General features: G+C 39.9%; 1 pseudogene; it reads left to right on the forward strand.

Moving 5' to 3' along the window:
- The window catches only part of LOC121460038, a 35,088-nt pseudogene extending 24,370 nt beyond the window's left edge, over window positions 1-10,718 (forward strand).
- The last annotated feature ends 4,406 nt before the right edge of the window (window positions 10,719-15,124 follow it).

Below are 15,124 nucleotides of genomic sequence, written 5' to 3' on the forward strand. Positions count from 1 at the left end.
GCTAAATCACCATTGAGCTTTGTCAGTTTCCTTGTATTTATAGTCTGGTTGCTTGGTTTGGTGTGCGTTTGTCTGATGAGATTTTTGACAATGAATTTACACAACTGCTGTGTCTCCTTAGTGAACAAAGCTTTGACCATGATCTGTTCTTTTTTTCCTTTTTAAGGTTTTGTGCTATACCTCATTCATTTATTTGACATTAATATTTTCAACCCTAATTTCATTCTTAACTTGATTTCTTAGTATATTTGTAATTATGGTTTTGATTATCCATTTTATCTTCATTTCATTTTATGTATGGCAATGCATGAGATAATTTATTTTTGATTTTTCACAATAGTATAACGTTTTTATTCTGACAGAATTCGGATGATAGATATTTATCTGAATAATTGATGTTTATTCGAACAATTGGTGTAATTATACAAATTATTTTATTTGCTCTCTGTTGCATGGTGTTCTTTTCTTTTCCTTTGTAATTATAAGCATATAAATCTAGGGCTATTTTACTCTTGCATATCTGTACTTTGCACATTGCTCTATTTAGAGATTCATGTCATGAAACAATTATTAGTTAGATTGCACTTTTGAATATTTTCATTGTGATGTTTCAATTTTAAGTCATATTTCATCCTATTGACTGAGATCTTTTAGGCCTGAGCGTAGATCACAAGTAGAAAATACAAACTCAAACTCAGTTTTATACTGCTGTCTATTCAAAGACCAGATTATTTTTGTGACCCTATAAAGCATTGAGATTTCCTGCCACCGCAAAGTAGGTAATGAGTTCTTCAGGGGCATCAGCTGTCCTCTAATATAGCTCTTTGAAACAATAGAATCCACAGCGAGCTGTTCTATTTGGGACATGAGCTACCTCCACTTCAGACCCCTGTCATAAATTCTAGGTTATTTCACCCATGATTCTCTTAAGGTACAGAAGAGGTTGTCACAATCCTCTTTTGGGTTATTGTTATCTTATTATAAAAGATATTACAAATATAAAAAATGAAGTGTGGGGTCATATGAGCATGTAAGAAGCAGCTGCACACAGCCCAAGCCCTCACAGAAAAAGGTGGCAGGGGTCAATGCAGAGGCCCAAGTAGCAGTGACAGAGCCCAAAATGAGGAAGAGAGCAGTGCACCCTGCTTGCTGAGAGGCAAAGGAGCTCCAGGCCCAAGACCTACTCAGAATGAGAATAGCAAGGAGAAAGACATAAAAAGAGGAGACAATCCTTTTAAGCTGTGTGCTAATCCAACTAAAAGATACAAAGCCTTTATTACCAACATACCTGTGGACGTGAAATGGCAGTCACTTAACAACCTGGTTAAAGACAAACTTGGTGAGGTAACATACATGGAACTCTTAATGGACACTGAAGGAAGTCAAAGGAATGTCTGTTGCTGAATTCAAGATGAAAGAGAGCATGAAAAGATTGCTGAAGTTCTAAAGAAGCACAGTCTGGATGGGAGACAACTGACAGTCAAAGAAGCAGAGCAATGGAAAAGGCCATAGCAAAGACTGGTGGGGTAGATATCCTAAATTACCCTAACATCCCACAAAAGCTTATCCATGCATTACAGGATGGAAGACTTGAAAGCAGAGCATTTGTAGCAAATCTGGATGATAAAGCTGGCTGGACAAAACTGATGTATTTAGTATGGCTGGTGGGGTGGTCTGAGCAGACATTCTGGAAGATTAAGATGGGCAAAGTTGTGGAACAGGCACTATGACTTTTGAACAAGCCACTGTAGCTGTGTAATTTGATAGACCAGTGTGTGTCAAGATGAATGAGAGGGTCTTAACAAAGGGAGATTTTTTTTCTCTTCCTGAATGTTCATAGCAACTTCCCCCATGGACTCATTGGTGTCAGCATGAGCTAGGACCTGGAGAGAAGCCTAGTGATACCAACCACCTGAATAAAGGCATTAGAATGGGAAACCTGGGGCCTTCAGGAATGGGAATGGAAGACATAGGATTTGGAATAAATAAAATTGGAGGCATAGAAGCACTCTTTGTTGGTGGTATGGAAAACATGAGACAATTTGGATCTGGAATGAACATCGGCAAAATAAATGAAATCCCAAGAAATGCATGAATAATAAGAGATCACTACAAAGCAGGGCGGAGGCGTAGCTGGAGACAAGGTCCCTGCGTGGTCCCTGGGATGGAGAGGATGGGCCCTGGCATTGACCATATTGGTGGTGCTGGCATAGAGCCCATGGACACAGGCCTAGGCTAGGGCATGGATCAAGTGGGCTCTGACATTGAGTATATGGGCCTGTTCTTGAACTACATGAGTCCAGTTGAGTGCACTGGCTCCAGTGAGAACATGAACCCATTAGGTCTTGATCATATGGCCTCCAGAACTGATTGCATGGGACAGACCATGGAACACATTGGTCTGGTGTGGAGCACATGGGTGCTGGCTTGGGCTTTCCCTGGGGAAGTTTTCAATCTCTTGCCTTCAGGTAAAAATTATGATCTAAGACCTATAGGTATTGACTGAAGTTTCTGTGCCACTTGGTCCTGCAGTCATGCCATTGACTATGTGAGCCAAACTAATTGAGTGCATGGGCCCTGCCATTGGGCTTATGGATGGCTTGGTGATCACAGGCATGGGGGGCAGCCTAGAGTATATAGGTCTGTGATGAACTGAATAGCCACTGGCCTGGAGCATGGAGTACATGGGTCTTAAGAGCATGAGAGCCAACAGTCTTGAGTACATATGGGCCTGGAGCAAATGGGAGTCAAAGGCCTGGAGCTTATGGGCTTTGCCATGGCCCTGACATTGGGTGCTAGCATTAAAAAAAAAATGGGCCGGGCCAAGGGTAGTGCCAAGAGGTGCTACTTTTGAACAAGCCATTGAGATGGATTGGGGCAACTTTGGAGGAAGCTTTGCAGTTTCCTTTGGCAGAGTAGACTTCTTGCCAGATAACTGTGAGAAATCTCTCATTTGATTTTACATGAAAATTGCTAAAGGGCAAATTCAACAAAGGTGGTCATGTGCTTTACTCCAAAATCAAGATGGAAAACAGAAAGTACAAGGAGTGTGGTGTAGTTAAGTTTGACTGAACTTTCTGTCCCACCTGGTTTGGCAGCCGTTCAATCCCAAAGAAACACACAGAGGTCTACATTTTAATCATAAACTGGTTGGCCTATTAGCTTGGGCTTCTTATTAACTGTTACATCCTACATTAACCCATCATTCTTGTCTGTGTCAGCCACGTGGCTTGGTACCATTTAACAGTGAGGCATTCTCATCTTGCTTCCTCTGTGTCCAGATTACAACTGTAGACTGACTCTTTCCTCTTTCCATAATTCTCCTTTTCTCATCGTTCTGCCTGTACTTCCTGTTTGGTCACCTTGCCTATACTTCCTGCCTGTCTACTGGCCAATCAGCATTTTATTAAAATAATACAAGACCAGTGTCCCACAGCACATAGGTAACAATCAAAATATATATGCCACAATAGCATAGATATACTTAGCTGTTACTAGCACCTGATGGGTAGGTACAGTATTAGTGAATGTTAGTCCTTTCTTTTTTCTAACTTGATTATTAAAAGAAAGTTAAATATTAGTTTTTTCAGGTTCAAGTACTTATCCATTTTCCAGACAAGATGTTTATATCTTGCTATGTAAGTGTAGATAAATTATTCTTTGGACTGTCAGTTCACAAATAAAGGCATGGGAAAATCTCAGCCTTAGCTTAGGCTTGTTCCACTATCTGGCATAACTTAAATTAACCCATTTATATTAATCTATGTTTTGCTTGTGCCTTTCTACCTTTCTTTTATTCTGTATGTCCACTCTCTCCAGGTCACATTGGCATCTCCCTGCACCTTGATTATCTCCTTCTACTTCCTCTCTCTTTCCCATAAGTCCCACATCCCTAGTTAATTGGAATTCAGCTTTTTATTACACCTATCACACAATAAAATTTCACACAGTGCACAAATATCCCACAACACTTTTATTTTTTGTTTAAATAAAGAGGAAAGGTGAAACTATAAGATAACTTTTCCTTGCCTTGGCAAAGGTTGTAGTTGCTTCCTTTTATGTCCCACTTGTCCAGTTTGGATAGCATACCCTCAGATGTCAAGGCAAGGGGAGTTTCTTGCTCAGATGGCTAGCTTTGCTATATTGAAAGCAAACTCCATATGGAGGTTCTTTGATTCTCATCATCCGTTTTTGAAGTAAATTGGTGCTGCCAGGCACAGCCAAGTCTCATAGTCATTAAAAGCCTTATGTTATTAAAACATTTTAAATGTTATATTCTGCAGGTCTCTGAAGTATTTGAAGATGATTTATCTATTTAAAATATGTCTTTGCCTGACCTTAAACATACCTAATATGAGTATAAGTTTGATTGTTATAGCTGACTAACTACTAACCTGCATTTCTTAATTATCCTAAATGGTTTATAGTAACAACTTCCAAGGACTAGAACTTTACATTGCATTATTTTTAAATGAAATGCACAGATACAACACCTTAAACAAGAGTAGAAACATGAAGACAGTATAACAAAAATAACCTTAAATTTATATCAATATGCAAAAAATCATAAATAAGAGTAGAAACATATATAGAGTGTGTCCTAAAAAATAACTTTAAATATGTATGCATCAATATACAAAATTCCATACCAATGGACAATATTTGAGACTAGTGGTGTTTAAAAGTAGACTGAAAAATCTATTCTTTTATTTCTTCATTTTTTTACTACATTTCTCTTTTCCCTTCAGAAAGAGAATCCTGAATCTAATCTCCATTGTTTCTGACCTAGACTAATAATAACTTATAACCAATCTCCCCGCATATGATGAGAAACATCCATAATCCATCCAATGACCAACCCCTCACTTAATCCCACATCTTGGGAATGTGAGCGTCATGTTCTATTGACTTCTTCCTAATATTTAGGGGTGGTGACATCTTTATAGGACTCTGAGAAAACTGGGATAATGATGAAGTAATGGGAGAACTAACTGTACTATTTTTTTTTTTGCTTAGTATCTATGTGATGGGAACTACTTACTTTTTCTATGACTGTCTATACCAATTTTCTTTTCTTTCTGTAGCATCTAAGTACATTTTAAAACATAGTATATTTGTTCAGGGGTTTTCTCAGTATGGACCTGACTTTTTGTACATCTGCAGCATTTTCTGACCACATGGGACAAATCTTAAACTGTTTGACTAGGCCCTTCACTGTGTGATTTTGACTTATGGCACTGAAAGCTGGCTTCATCCCGTTCAGGTCTACCTAACTATCCTGCCTTCATCTAACCATCCCAGCTCTGGGAAGCTGCTATGTCTGTGTTGTGGCAGGCACTTATATCAAGTCTCCTGCTGCAGAGTAGTAGCACGTCGGCTGCACATAGCAGGGCCCTTTAGGTGAGCCAGGCCTCTTAAATAAGCTGCACAGGCTGTGAGCAGTAGGCTCTATGTCCATTCTGCACGTTGAATACCAAACATATATGGATTTTCCTTTAGGCTGCCAGTTCACAAAAAATGACATAGATACTTCTTATTAATTCTGAAAGCTTGGCCTTAGCTTAGGATTATCCCACTAGCTCTTATAACTTTACCCATTTATATTAATCTATGTTTTGCCTCATGGCCTTTTACCTTCTTCCATTCTGTATACTCAAAACTCCAGGTCTCATTGGTATCTCCCTGCACCTGATTATTTCCTCCTACTACCTCTCTCTGCCCAGAAGTCTGTCCTATATGTTCTAACTATCTATTGGTCATTCAGGTTTTTATTATACCAATCACAGCAATAATTTTCATACAGTGTACAAACATCTCCCAACATGTAGGTCCATCTCTTTTCCAGTTCTCTGCTGAACGAACCTCTTAAGCAACACTAACCCTAAAAACATCAATCTGCATCTTTAAAAGAAGGGTGACATCTCTGTCATGGTCCCTGGACTCTGGGATCTTCAATACCCCTCTCCCTATTAGCTCTCTTGGAAAGCTAAGAATTTTGTATCTTCAACATCCCTATATAAATGTTTCCACTGAAAGCAAGAAAAAGGGGTAATAATAATATTCATGGCCACATCATCCCAGGGACCAACTTTCTGGGCATGTTCATTAGCTAAATGGTATTGTTATAATAACTCTTGTGTACATTTTAAATATATATTATATATCATTTTTATGACATATATATAATATGCATATATTATATATATGGAAAAAGGGACTAAAACTCACTTTATACTAGAGGCTATTGAGACTCTAGCAAGGCAGTTACCCAATACCCTACAGTTAGTGAGTCATGAGGACCAAAGTAGGGTTCAAGTGTTCTGACATCTACCATGGTAATTTTAAATTACTCATGTCTAATATCACTAGTCTATTGTCACCAGGATCTCTTCTGGAATCCAGTCAGCTCCCTAGTCCTTGTGACTTCTGTTAAAAGAATTCAGATGAGATGTAGCTCAGTGTAGAAAACGAATTGAGCTCTACAGAGCAAAGTAGAACATTGTCAACGAGCAAGAGTAGAAAATGGCCAAAAACAACCTGCATTTTAGGCAGGGTTATACTATTTCTAAGGTCTTTAGGACATCTTTTTCAAAGGATATTGTTCTGTCCAGGTATTGGCAGACCCATTATGATGATAGGGCAATGGTGTGTGCTTAGTCTTTACCAAAAAGCCTTTGGCTAAGTGATCAGCATATAAGGTTTAGATAGTAATCTATTAATGCCTTTCTAGATCATTTACAATGTTATATCTCCACACAGAGACAACTTGACTCTGATCCTACTCTTTAGATCAGCAATTAGAGTCCAGCAGTTTCAAGCTTGGTTTGACAAACTGCTGATTGTGAAGGAGAGGTCCATGCGCAGTGACCGCCAGACCTGCTAATATCCAACTAGCTGCCTAACACTATGGATTTTTCAAAAGTGCAATTTGCTTTACTCACTTTCAAAGAAAAGCAAATGGACTACTTCCACAGAAATGGAAAAAAAATCTCTTCTCTCATTATCTTAATAGCAAAAAAAGCAAACGGAATTTTCAGATATTTGATAGCTAATCCTCTTCTAAAGACTCACCATTGACTTCATTTTTTTTCATTATGTCTTGGATCCCTACTCATCCAGGTGCTGATTCTATTAACAAACCTTGAAGGGGCTGAGACTGCACATGATTCTGAGTCATGAGTAGCATGGTCTAGACTGAAGAGAAGAGTGAGGAGCTGTCTGCAACATCATATGGTTGGTTATCCCTAAGATTCGCCTTAAAAAATTGCTCTTTTTTTAAGGATTTCCAGGAAGGAAATGCAAGGAGAAGAAAGACATTATTCTGAATCAGGCACTTAGAGACTGCTCTTACTGAGGACTCGTTACTTGTGTGTGCCTACTTGGTAAATGAAAGCAGGGTGCAAACCTGGCATCTCTGCCCTCATTTTGCATCTCCTTTACTTTGGCTTAGACTCCTGCTTGACTCTGTCCACCTGTCATACCCTGGTAAAGGGTGAAGGGACAGGAATAAGTCACTGTCATACATGTGCAATCACCTTGGATTTCAGGAAGAGCCAAACCTTGGAGGAAAGAAAATCCCCACCCACAGGAAGGCAACAGTCCACAAGAATGAGACTGCACCCCGAAACAGAAGTAATCTCCTGAAGGAAGCAGATAGGTTCCCTCAGACAATGATGGCAATTAACAGATTAACCATCTATTTTATAGTTTCTTCTCACAGCCTGAAGTCTTCCATGTCTTGAGATAATGAGCCCTAGCAGGAGACATCTGCTGAGGTACCAGAATTCCAAGGGCGCTTTCTTTATAATGGAGTATGCTTGAGTATCGCCCACGATAAACAAAAGCAATATGAATGACCAGGAATTGGCAGACTTCACAAATGAAGCTCCTACCTGTTCTGCTCTGTCCAACCTGTTCAGTGAAGTAACTGCCAACCTTGTGTGCGATTTCAGCTCTGCTCATCTGGCTCTGAGCGCTCAGCACATGGGCAGGCAAGGGGGGGTAGAAAAGTTCAATTCATCTCTAGAAGCTGTGCCTCCTTTGAATGCCTTATCCCCTTCGCTGTCAGCTATAGAATATATAATGCACACTTCATAAAAGCAAAAATGCATTTGAGAAGGAAAGAGCAAAGTACAATTATCTGAAAGAAGATTCAGTCCACTGCCTGCAAAAGGCCCAAATCTGCAGATACCACAGAGACATGTGGAGATCTCAGTAGAAAAATTCTTTTGTCCCAACAGAGGAAGGTATTGGAGCATTTGAGGCCAGGTTGTGAACGAGAGCCTCTGTCTGACAGAAACAGTGTGGCCTTATCCCCATACAACCAAACTCAAAACAGCTTTGGGCAGCTGGAGCTTGCCTATATACTTTGGCTGACGAAGATCTCAAGTCATAGGTTGCCAAGCTCTGTCATTCAGCTTCGTCTCCTTACCTTGGGAATAGACCTGAACTTGACTTTTGTAAGCCAAGAGCACTCAAGGAATGTCTTAGGACAGAGAGTTCTAGAATATCTCTGGCTGTTAAAAGCTCCCTAGTTAAAAAAAAAAAAATTATTTCGGTCAGTATATCTTTTGAATTCAATCCTACGGACAAAAGTCTCAGCTTACATTATTTCATAATAACCTGACTAAATATGTCACACACTCCCTAATCATTAATTCCTCCAAGGCCATGAAGGGGAGTTACAAACCTCTTGTTCCCAGCTTCTATCAATACACCTTGACGGAACACGGGAGTGAAAAGTGAAATAAATCCTTTAACGCTAGTGCTACTGGCCTGCCTCAGCAGCCACACAGTATATTCGAGGCAAGTGACTAGGGTGATTTTGTAGTTCCTTTCATTCACCCAGCATCGAGGACCTGGAAATGCATTCTATTACAGAAATTCATTCATATTTGCGGGCCATATGTATCATTCCATTTACTTCTGACTATTTGGTGACATAGAAATGATTACTACCAAATTCCATCACACCTGTAGAAATGGAGGTCCAGTCTTCTCAGGATGGTGTAGGTAGGAAATAAAAGATCTAGGAAAACATTATCCCCAGAAGTCTCAGCTTCCAAGTTCATATTATCTATTCTCCTATCTTTCTGTCCTATTACATAGGGAGGACAGGACCCTCAAACAGCCGGAAAACACTTGGAGGTCTCTTTTTTGGTACTGATAAATTTTAATGTCATCTGATATTTTGCAATAGCAAGCCAACAGCACAGACTAAGTTGCCTTTCCCTGCCCTGCACTGGTCACCCTTCTCATACTGCAGTCAATATTCACTGCGCATGGATCAAACCCTTTCCCCCTAGCTCAGCACTATGCCAGGCATGGAAAGAGTGACACAATAAACAGGCATTTATTCCCAGTTTTCAACAGTTTCTCATCATGGGAATAAAACAAAACAAACAAAGCTTCTTCGGCAACATGTAAGAACAGATGGAAGTTTTAAAGTAGAATATTGTATAATGCAAAGGAGTCCAGGTTGTACAACGGGGCTCCTTAAAGCAACACGGGAAATGCCCTTGTTCAAATCTCTTAGGTTTCTTAAGCAGTGGTAGTAACAGAAGGTCATGGAGCTGTGAAGGAGCCCAGAGTGATTCCCACCTCACAAACATTCCCACACAGTAACAAACTGGCTCGTGTCTACAAAGCTTGTGCAAGCCAGGCAAATCGTTTTATGGAAGCAGAGATCTTCCTCCATGTTGGTTGCCTAAATCTCTGAATGTGTTTAATAATATCTGATAGCAGATCTCACACTGATTTGTCTCTGTAGTAATCATGGATAACAGACTCCTATATCCTATGAATTTTCAAGAGTAAGCCCCAATGATTCCAATCCATACAACAGGGTTGCAGTCAGAAATAGGTCACTCTTATGTAGACTAATTGCATTTATTCAGTGAAAAGAAGTATGCTAGAATTTACTCATAAAAGCTCAAAGAGAGCCAGGCAGTAGCGGCACATGCCTTTAATCCCAGCACTTGGGAGGCAGCGGCAGGTGGATCTCTGTGAGTTTGAGGCCAGCCTGGTCTACAAGAGCTAGTTCCGGGTCAGGCCCCAAAGCTTTAGAGAAATCCTGTCTCGAAAAACCAAAACCAAAAAAAAAAAAAAAAAAAAAAAAAAAAAAAAAAAAAAAAAAAAAAAAAAACCTCAAAGAGAGTCAATTGCTCAGTCTTTAGAAGTTCTATTTGCCAGTTATAAAACACAAACCACAACTTGCATATACACACACAAACACACACTCGCACACCACACACACACACACACACACACACACACACAAAGGTAACAAAGACTCAGATTTTCATCACTTTAACTATTTTATATTTTGCTACCTTCCATGGTCTTGAGGTTATTTTCAGATACTGCATGTGTCCATGTGTTGGGAAACCTTCCCAGAACTGTATTCTAAGACATCATACTGGAAATTTGAAATCAGTCTTTGGTGAGTGTTTATGCTATGATATTCAGTTAGCACTACAAATCAAAGCCTTTTCTCCCCTGGAGAGCCAGTTGTTATACACTGCCAGCACAGCACTAAAGAAAAGCTTTCTCTCCCATAAAAATAACACGAGCAGCATATCTTTAATTACAGGTCCCGGGCAAATACAGGCCCAGACACAGCTGCGTACAAGCCTGTAGAGGAGACAGATGATCAACCAGAGGCTGATGATGATGAAGACAATGTCACAATGGGCAGCCTTCTCAGTCATGCTGCCTAACTGGTTAACAGTTGACCGGGGTCTTAGGGGAAGGCATTCATTCACAGTGTTTCTAGATTTTCAGATGCACTACCCAGAGAAGTCTGCCAATAGTCCGTCAGAAGCTACTAAAGTGGAGAAGTACAGATTGTAATGCAGGACAAAACGAAATTGTCAATGATCCAGAAATGGTTCACCGTGAAACACCATGAGAGCAAAGTCCCCATCACTGAGGAAGGGCAGAATGCCCCCGGGAGCCAAGAAAGATACCCAGAAAGTGAGCCACATGAGGTGAATTTCACATTTTTGAACTCAGTGCTTTTATTCAGTTGACATTTAGATAGACTTTAGTTTTGAAGATGCCATCTATAATGCAATATTCTCCAACAGATTTCTCCTAGGCTAGAAAATACCCTGTCTTCCCTGTAGCATACTACCAATGTATGCTGTCAAGACCTGAGAATTCACCTTCTGACTATTGAGCCCTTGAGGCTAATGCAACCCAGTTACTAAATTCCAGATTATACTTTGTTTTAATATTATAGACTTAAACTTCTATGACTTTATGTGGCCAGTAGCTATCCTATTTGGACAAATTCAAATCTAAAAAATTTATAGTATGCAAACAGCATTCAATCAGGCTGGATCTAAGTGTTATAATTAGGATAGCAACTAAGTATGGTTCACTGGTTCAGATGGTTTATTAAAGTATAGTCAGATCTGCAGGATCCTTTAAAGGCTATATTTCTGTTATGTATTTTTAAAAAGCCAGTCTCATTACTTAATAATAGCATTTTAGTCAATGCCCCAGGAAGTGGTCCCCCTGAGCTAGGTAAGAAAGCCCATAAGGATTTTTTTTTTTTTTGTCCAAGCTCTTGCCATTAATTTTATCAGATCTACGATGTGGTCTAGTCCAACTTTTGAGTACATCTTGAACAGTCAGAAATATCATATCCACCAATTTGTGGATGCATCTTCTGTGCATCAGGTTCTTACTGAGTTGTATCCTCTGATCCCTGACTGTGGAACTAGCACCGCTACAGTCTCCGTGATCTTCACCCCATCTTCACATCTGCTGGACCTATAGTTTTAAGCAACCGTCTGTTCTTTCACATTGGAATAATATATCATCCCTAGCTTCCAGGGGCCTTTTCCATGGAACAGAACAATACCTGGAGAATCACCACAGCTTGACCCACTTAGCAGACCTAACCTTCTGTGATTAGGAGGCTACTCAGCTACGGTTAGCTATGCCAATTTGCACAGGTGAAATTGGAACCTGAATCATCCTTCCAAAAAAGGAGACAGCTCCTTGGGATGTCCTTTGTGGCTGGTGATAGAGTTGGATCCTGTGAATATCTCATCTAAATCGAATTTTAACTTTTGAAATTTATTTCATGTGTATGGAAAACAGTCTAAGGCTCCAGCACATATGTACAATCTGTAATGATCAATTAGTATTTCTATCCTTATTCAATGCCCATTTCTATGTGCTAAGAACCTCCAAATGCTTCTAATACTTTCAAAATTGATAACAAATTAGTGTATAATTTAATTATTCAACTGTGCTACTGTGCTGTAAAACTCTTGAACACTGAAAGAATCTTCATGGATGTTTTTGATGGCTTTTCATGTTAACTCTCAAAAGAACTTAGAAATTAGTTGAGGCTAAATCGATTTAATTTCTAATTTCTATACCTGGGCTCTCAGAATCAGGTTGGCTACATTTGTTTTGGCTTGGCTATTAGATAATAGTTTTCTAATTTGATGGTTGTTTTGAGATTTTTCTATTACTTATTTGTTTTTGAGGAGTTAGTATCTTTGTGTCTTTGTTTTATTTCTGTTCAACCCAGGTTTTCAAAAACATTAATTACAGAAACTAAAATTTACCCTCTTCGTCATATAGTTGCATCTATGAATATTTACAAACACAATATAGTGATGATCTCTATTAAGAAGCAGTTACAATCACAACAAAAGATTCTCTCTTGTCCCATTGCAGTCACTACTTTCTCTGGTCCCAAGACAACATGATCTGCTCTGAGTTCTGTTTCTGCCCCTTCCAGAATGCCCTGTGTTGGGATGAAAGAACAAGTGGATAGCTATGTTCCTTTGATGTCGTCCACTTACAATACTGGATCTAAGAATGGAATGTTTTGTTTCACTCGTTCAGGGGCCAAGATGAGGGTACCACTTGTTACAGTTACCAGGTACCACTGCATGCACCATAAATAGACCTGCCCAGAAGGCAGTAGAGGAGTTGACAGCCAACATTACTGACAGGTCATTGAAGTCTTCTCAGAAGAGGCAATAATTAACTGGGCTCAAAACAGGAGCCAAATTAAGAAAAGAAGGAACCTTCCAGGTACAGAAGTTGGTGCCGAAGTAGACATTAAATAGAACAAAGCTTCCTGTCCCAAGGGCTATTAAGTAGCAAAGCATCTTATAGTTCCGTGTGGAGACCAAAGGTAAATTAGATAGTCTTAAGATTCAAGTCCAAAATAGGTGTGTTCCTAAAATCCAGTAACCCTGGACCCAAATAAAATTAATGTAAGCTCCCAGCTCCCAAATGCATTTGCATCAACAGCCTTAAATGGACTTCATTAGTAACGAGGCAGAATTCTTCCAAGCTGGGAAGCCATCAGCTGAACCAGAACACATTCTACGGGAAGCCTCTCCCTGAAACGAGGGTTTGGGAAGATGAAAGCAGGGACTGAAGACAAGTTATCAAACTTCCCCTGACATGTAAGCAGGAGAAAATGATTTAGCATTTAATAGGATTATAGGCCCATTAGTTTTCCCATGGGAATTTTAGCAGGATGAACTTGAAAAATAATGGGCAGAGATTATAGGAAAATGTTTCTACGTTCGGAGGCAGTAGAATGCTTCAATAGTTGACCAAGTGATTTATCGTGGACAAGTCCCTTGAAATTTCTGGTCTTATTTTCTTTCCTGTCACACATACACACACACACACACACACACACACACACACACACACACACACGAGCACACACACACAAATGGAAGAGTGAAGAAATGAAGTCAGGTCGGGCCATTTCAGAAATTCTTTCTAGCTCTTCTACTTTGTGGTTTTAGAAGTTGACGTCAAAACCATTGCACTTAAGGAAGCTCACAGCACACTCTGAAGTGGAGCTCACATAAAGGCTGCATTCACGATGCCGAGGTTAAGCGAGCACAAAGGAGCTCTCTGTGGAGGTGGTGGGTGGAGGGCAGAGGGTGGAGCGGGAATCTAGGAGGTCTGTTCACGTACTCCACCACAGATCCCAAATAAACTCTTGAGGTTATTGTAGCAGTGGCGAATGTAAAAAGAAAAGAGAGCTCCCAGCGGCTCTACCAACCACCTTGTACCTCTCCCGGGCCACCAAAAGAAGGTCCTCAGGTCGCTGTATGCTGTCATTTGTCTTTAGTAAAAGGACATTTTAGCCCCATCTGTTCACACCAGCTGAAATGGAGTTTGAAGCAGTTTCCCTGAGACTGCAGAAAGCTAACAGAGCCAAGGACAGGTCAGTGTGTCCCACAGGCCTGGGGACACTGAGATAGCTCTAAAGAGGGTAATTTTCTACTTCTCCACTGGGTCACTGCTTCCTTATTGCTCCATTTCATCTCCAGTTTGTGACTGCCCCTGCCCAACAGACGTACCACCAGCCCTGGGCAATTTCTGACCCCGTAGGTGGTGATCCAGCACTTTTCCTAGCTCATTTATTGAAGAGCTGGAACTCTGAGATATAAGACACCACAAGAAGGTCAGGTGCCTAAGAGGAGCCATTGTTGCCAAGCTGTCTTAGATAAAAAGGACCCTAGAGAACTAGGTTCACTGATACTCAAATTTCTATTTAGAAAACAAACAAATAATAACAAAAGTCAAACCAGCAACACTTCTCAAATAATCTTTTTAAGAAAAACCAAAATGGAGAAGAGATCTAAAAGTTATGATATTGGGGCAAAAATATAAGGTAGAGATGGTAGAAACTATTTACTCATTTCTTGTGTGTTTATTTTAAATAGACATAATATTTATACATATTAATGTGTACAGGATGATAAAATGACACACTGCAGAATGTGTAATGTTATTCTCAGGGTAAGCATTTGTAACTTCTCAAACATCCACGCTTTCAGCGTGTTAATAATTCACAAGCTCCAGCTGGCCATGGTTGCACATGCCTATAGTCACAACGACAGCAGAAGCTGAGGCAAAAGGATCACAAGTTTTGAGACCAGCGAGGGTAACTTAGCAAAACTCTGTCTCAAAAACAAAAGCACCAAGAATGGAGCTCAACAGAATAGCACAGAGCGAGCCCATACAGGGCCTGGGTATGATGGTCAGTACCAGGAAAAGAACAAGTTTTCAAATCTACTTGTTTTGAATATAAAATGAAATGTTGTAGAATGAAGCTGCCCTA

Source organism: Microtus oregoni, unplaced genomic scaffold (genome assembly GCF_018167655.1).
Source record: "Microtus oregoni isolate MIOR12 unplaced genomic scaffold, Mior012 000020F_ref0000438, whole genome shotgun sequence".
NCBI classification, from domain to species: domain Eukaryota; kingdom Metazoa; phylum Chordata; class Mammalia; order Rodentia; family Cricetidae; genus Microtus; species Microtus oregoni.